Raw genomic sequence first — 7093 nt, forward strand, 5'->3', positions numbered from 1 at the left:
TGGTTGGAAAGCTACTGGAAAATATTTAGCACATCTGCAAAGAAGCTCTGTTTATTTACACGGAAGACCTCTTCTGCACCAGTCCACAAAATGCTCAAAGATGCAGTGCCACCTTTTGGGCAAACTGATGTCATGTAAGGTCAGGCATGGAGCTGAAAGAAGGAGAGAGAAATAGCAGGTGACATTCAGACCCTGGCCAGAATTGGCTCTCTGAGAAGTTATCAGTAGCAAATGGAGAAGATAATTGGAAGCAGTACTCAGAAATGGCTGTCTGTTTTTTCTTTAAGAAATGTATGGCTTTATTTCTCAATTTATTTGAAAAGGATTTTAAGGTGAATAGAGTCCACAACTGCTAAAAAAAGAAAAAAAAAAGGCAAGCAAAAAATAACAGAACAAAATGCAAGAAAGAAAGCATAGTGTGGTTATAGAGAACTGTAGTATGGGTGTTAACTCTGGGCCTGGTCAGTTGTTATGTCAGAGGAGCAGCACCAAATTCTCCAGGGCCTGCAAATCTACAGTGTGCGATCTCCACAATTTAGAGAAGAGCATTCAAACAAATATGTGTACAATCATCTAGATCCAAGGGGACTGCTGCCGTAGTCTTGGAGATTTAAGGGCTGACAGCACAGAATCTGTATGTAGTTCTTGCCTAGCAAAGGAATACTTTAAATGATATATCACTCATCTTCAGTGAACTGTAAAGTCTATGTATTACCTGCCTGCACTGGCCAAAGCATCCACAAATAAGAAGGAAGCTAACCATACAGAAAGGTGAACTGATTAGTCTGGAAATCACATATTCACCCATGGTACTGTTCTGCTGTGCTTTAGGAACATCCTTTAAGTAATATCTGTAGGTTAACTATTTCCTTGAAAACACTAGAAGAATATTGTGCAAATAAAGTGGAAGTATCATGAAAAAAACCCAAATCCTAGGCTCTGCATCTTTCTGCAGCATAAATCTTTTGGATCCTTATACCCAGGCCAAATCTGACAATGAGGTCTTAGATAATTTCCTTCATTTCTTCTCCCTTTACCATAACAGCAGCAGTGGACATTGCAGCTAGCCTGTCACAAAATGATATCCATGTGTAGAACAGTCATTAGAGTTTCCTAATATTTTTCTGGAAATGCTGTAATAAGGACTTGCAGTCTGAAGGAGGTCAATATTCTGCTGCAGACTTCTGCTACTGTCATGTCTAATACCTACCAAGGGCATGGCAGGCTAAAATTACTATAGCATCTTTAAGTTTTCTCTGTTTTGTCACTGCTACCACCTTCTTCAGCCTCCACCTTATCTCCTAGGGACCAGACACAGAGTTCAGAGATCTGGGGACCCTTCTCATTTTGTGTGAAATTACTGGCAGGTATCTTGGTGGTCCTGGAACCCATCACTTATTTAATCTGACTCTCTCCTTTGTGCCAGCATGGGGATTGCTATTAGAATCCTCTGTCTACCTCCTTCTCTTCTCATCAACTTGGCTGATTGCAGTGGCAGATGGTTTTCTCCAGAAGGATGAGTTACAGAATGTATACATTGCTTTCTAGTAGGTAAGAGGTGCTTTCAAGAGTGACACAAAGTCCTTCTTCCCAGTGGCATGTCTGCACTAAGGCAGCTTTCCTCTCTCCAGTATTTCACTTGTCTCTGACAATATGTATTAAAAGCATCCTGTCTGTATGTGCCAGCCTGTTCCAATAATGCTGTGCATGGAGTATGATTTAATCTACAACTAAAACAAAAATATAATGAAGAAAATGCATTTCAATGGACAGATATTATTTCAGCTTAATCCCAAATGAGATATTTTAGTTTCGTTTTGTGCATTTCCCTCGTTCTTTGAAAAATAAAATGTAGCTAAAATTAGTCTTGAAATACCATTAGAAGAATGCTATGTGTATTATATATAGCATACTACATGCTTGGAAATTTTGAAATATTTTGATTGTTCCAGTATTAGAAAATAATATATTAGAATTTCATTACACACACACAAAATCTGTTTTCATCTGTAAATATTTGTGCACTTTGCCAAAAAAATTCAAGTATCGTCAGTCCAGATCATGTTTTTTCTTAGTAAATAAATGATGCAAATGACAAAATACATCTCATTCTAATCACATCTTCTATTTCAGGTTTGCATTACAAATAAAATTGTGTTTGCTTTCAATTTACAATGCATCTAATACATAAAAGAAAACATAAAAGAAATAAGGGCAGACCTCTCACAGAAAATTATACTAGAAGTTTATATTATATTCAAATTTAGTTCAAATACTTCTACTTCACCTTTTTCTGTGGTGGGGGCACATACCAGCCAATGGCAAATGGCTGTTTATGTTTTTTATGCTCTGTACTCATCTGTTCTTGTGCCATTGCTGTACTGTGCTGTTTTGCACTTCTGTTGACTTTTTGAACATTCATGCTGTGTCAAGTGACAACATGACAAGACAGTTAAACCAAAAGAAAAGTGATAGTGTGTAATTCTGCACACACCCAGCAGCTGCTGTGTCTGTGATTCTGCAAGCTGAGAAGAGGTACCGGGGAATGCAAAGCTGAGGGCCTGACTCCCACTCTTCTCTTACACCAGCAGGAACCCTAAAATTCAGATGCAGTAGAAGGGAGTGTCAATTCATTGTCTATCTTGTCACAGGAAAGTTAAACCTGTTAATGGGAGCAAAGCTTCCTTAACACTTTCCCCAGATAATCAAGTTTGGTAGAATCTAAAATTCTTTAAAAGGAGGACATGAGTTTTTAAAGAGATGGAAGAGCAATCTACTTAGCTTTGGGGAAAAAAAATGCCCAAATCTCATTCATAAAGCAGTCTCCAATAAATAAGATGCAGGAAATTAGGAGTTATCCCTATTAAAAATACAGAGTAGAGTAGCTGCTGTGCATAAGAATGAGGTGATGGGTTAAACCTGAGGTCGTGCTGCAATTATTTTTCCTGAGGTACTAAGCATCTCCAAATCATCATCCAATATTCATGCCAATATGCTGCAATTAGAGACATGACTAAGTAGTGATACACAGTATTGAGAGAGGGAAAACTGCAGAAAATTTCTGCAGAAAACTTCCCTTCACAAGTGCAACAAGCAGGTCTTCTCGTGAGTGCATCAATTTCAATTAAGATACAAAGTTAAATTTTCAAGTACACAGGCAGATGTTGTTTTCTCTTAAGAGGACTGATATTGCTTAAGCAAAACAAACCTTCTCCAGCATGAACATAGCTGAAATGGGCAGCTTTAGAGGTAATAGATTGCCCTATGTATTAGAAGCTGAACCAGCATAATTGCTTTAAAAATATCACTCTGTAGTTACTCTATTACCTATGTTCTCTATAGCTACACATGGAAATGTGTTGTGTCTTTCTTTGGTGATTGAAACACTGTGCTTTTCCATGGTTATTGGTGAGCCACAAATCAACCTATTTTGTCTGTCATCTCACATGAATGCCGTTAGAAATCAAATGATGCACCCATTCCTGGCATGAGTGACATGAAGTGACAGTGCATGCTAAGTCTGTAGAATGCAGGTGACCCACCCCCACTTCCCAGGGAGATTTTCAGTATTTCAGTGGGAGTGGCCTTCAGTGGGTAGAAAAGAGCTGGTTGTTCTAAGAAGCACTTAATCTTGGTGTAAAAGGGTGAAATTTCACACACTTTGAGGGATTTGCACCCAATTACATTACAGCTGAGCCAAAATTATGTTCTGAATTCAAGTCTGGTAGGAAATTTTCTTTGTTTACTGATCTGATTTTGGGGGAGAGAGAGTTTATCATCAACACAACAGATTTTGCAGATTCTGTCTACTGTGTCCTGAAGGTAGTAACACTGAAACATTACTGGAAGGTTGTGGTAAAACTCCTGGGACCAAACTCCTCAAATCTTCCCGCCTTGCCCATAGCAGTTTATTTTGTCATTTGGATCTGCTGCGATGCATCACTTGAGCAGAAACCACAGGTCAGTGGACACCAGGAAGCAGTACCGAGGAACAGAGTGCTCCCAGTTTTGCCTGCACAGTTCCTAGGATATTGTTGTGAGTGTGGAAATACTCTGCGTGCAGAAGGTTTGAGGCTTGTTTACACGAGGAGCAGTCAGCAGAGAGCAACTGGTGCTGCTGGGCCAGTTATAGCTGGCCTTGGAGAGAGGTGGGAGGCAGATGTTCTGCTGATGGGGTGCTCAGTGCAACCGGTGTGTGTCCTTCCTTATTCCTAATTGTCAGCACTGGAGCATCCATATTAATAGCCTGCTGCCAACTGTTCCTAAGAAAATCCATGAGAGTTGCCTTACATATTCATACCTGCTCTGTATGTGCTACTGTGGCCCTGAAGTAGCAAAAGAGAGTGAACAAAATGCATGTGGGCCTGTTATGCAAATGTGCTTTCTGGTATTACAGATTAGCTTACATCTTATTCATCAGCAGGAAGTTGAACACAAGATGGAGGAAGGATGTCCTCATCCAGATCTTCTCTGTCTCATATTGCACTCTCTAAAAAGATTTTTTCAGGTGAAAAAATGCTCAAAAATAAACATTCATGTTGTAGCAGGCAGCATTTATGATGCAAAAGAGACTGTATTTTGACAATACCAATATTTTCCATAATTGGTAAGACTGCAAAAGTATGTACTTGACTGAACTCTTGAGTGGCAAGTATTTTACTTGTAGTAAACAAGATCATCAGAGAGGCATTCACAGGATGAGACCAAATCAGTGAGTGAGCAGCAGATGGGGCTTGAGATTCAAAAATGAAGAGCACGGGCGACTTCATCTCCTAAATCTATTATTGATTAAACCATGAACAGTCAAGACTCTCATTTCACTCACGTTTAGTGCAGCAGCTCTTGGCTGCCAAGCTTAGGGAGAGAGCAACCTAGCAGGAATTAGAAAAGAGCTGGATAACAAAGTATATGCAGACAAAGTCCAACCATACCGTTGTTGTTAATATTAACTCATTCACCACTGGGGCCATTTTCACAAATACTAAAATCAGAGAATAAAAAAAATCTATGGCAGCACTGGTGGCTGCACATGTACACAAGTGTCACAAGCTCCTTGTAGGTGAGTAACTGATCTGAGTACTGCTATCTGCAACATCTCCTTTTACTCCTTCTTACTGCAGCTCTCTTTCTCATCCCTGTAGTGGCTGATGCACATCTACAGAGGTACAGGCAGCTCTGCCTTATCAGAAAGTGATGCTTTTTATTTTATTTTTCTCCCTCAGTATCTAGTCCAAAGTAACAGATGTCCCTATCATGTCAGCTTCTATTTTTTTTTTTGACACAGTTGGTTTTTTGGGGGACTCTTTTAAGTTTTTTCTCCAATCTTTTTTAATTTTGTTTTTCATTACAGTATTCTTTCTTTTTCCCAGCTTCACTTTTAACAAAATATAGATGCTTTTCTTGGGGTCTTAATCCAGGGACCGTGTAATGACTGCTTGGCTCTATAAGGTAAAGTGTCTAAGCTGATAATAGAGTTATCGTCTTTCCTACTTCCTATTCTACCATGTGAACACAGAAATTGGACCCAACAAAGCCACTGAATATCCAAAGACAGTGCATAGAATTGAATTATTATTGTTCTGTGTTTCTTCTTTCTGAATGATAAGGTTCCTGCTGACTATGAGAGATTTCCCTGAGGGCAGTCAGTAGCACCAGTAGGCTTTTGAATTGCAAAATGCTACATGATGCTCATCCTGAAAATTTGCTGGTCTCTTACTTGCAAATTGTGGGCTGAATCTGAGCTCTTCAGGGACTGCACTTCTGCTCCTTTACCTAACAGTGAGTGTAGAGCACGTCTTGGGAAAGGTGTTGCACTGTCACAACCTCTGTCCCCTTGCTCAAAAAAAACCCCAAAAAGCCTGGCTCCATCTTCTTTACTCTCCCCATCAAGCATTTATCCACTTGGATAAGACTCTCCTCAGCCTTCTCTTCTCCAGAGGATTAACAGTACCAGCTCTGTCAGGCTCTCCTTGTCTCAAAATTCTCCAGCTGCTTAACCATCTTCATAGTCTCCTCATGGAGTCTCTCCAGCATGTCCATGTCTCTCTTCTACTGAGGAGCCCAGCACGGGACACAGTACTCCAGATGTGGCCTCACCAGGGCTGTGCAGTGGGGCAGAGGTCACCTCCCTTGACCTTCTGGCAATGTTTTTGCTCATGCAAGGAGGCTGTTGGCTTTCTTTGCTGTGAGGGCACATGACAGCTCACAGTTGTCTTACCATCCACTGAGGCCCCAAAGTCCTTTTCTGCAGAGCTGCCTGCCAGTCAGCTGGTCACCAGTGTGTACTGGTGCCTGGGAATATTTCTTATTGTTCAATTGCCTTGCATTTTCCCTTGTTGAACTCCATGAGGTTCCTGTCCGCCCATTTCTCCGGCCTGTCATTGGGAGTATTTCTTCTTGTTCAATTGCCTTGACATTTTCCCTTGTTGAACTCCATGAGGTTCCTGTCCGCCCATTTCTCCGGCCTGTCAAGGCGCCTCTGGACGGAAGCATGAACCTCTGCTGTGTCAGCCACTTCTCCAAGTTTTGTAGCATCTGTGAACTTGCTGAGGGTGCACTCTCTCCCATCATCTGGTCCTTAATGAAGATGTTGAGCAGCACTTGGCCCTGCACTAATCCCTTGGACACACTGCTAGTGTCTGGCCTCCAGCAGGAGTGCATGCTCCTGGTCACAGCCCTCTGGGTCTGTCTGCACTATCCATTTGTCTGTATGTACTTTGTCAGCTGTGTCTATTTTAAGCCCAAGCAGATTTAAAATGCAGTTTCTAGAGGGAAGGTCCTATCTGGAGCTGGAGAGCCACTGGCTGTGCATATTGCATGGGGAAGTTGATGCAGTCAGCCACTGGAGTGTTTTTGATTCTGTGATAAATAAGACAGACAAGGCCCTGTTCAGCTTCCAACAGCACTTAATCCAAACAGAGCATGACCTGATCTACCTGCACACCATTGTCATCATATTCTGTGCTCTGTTTTGCCTCAAGGGATGGTTACATCTACCTCCCTGCAAGACACACTCAGCCATGTTGATTCTGCTCCACTTCTTAAGAGGTCAGGTCTTTAGGCAAGCACTAATAATTGCCAGTGGTGTCCAGAG

This window comes from Passer montanus, unplaced genomic scaffold (genome assembly GCF_014805655.1).
Source record: "Passer montanus isolate IOZ18808 unplaced genomic scaffold, ASM1480565v1 scaffold36, whole genome shotgun sequence".
NCBI lineage: Eukaryota > Metazoa > Chordata > Aves > Passeriformes > Passeridae > Passer > Passer montanus.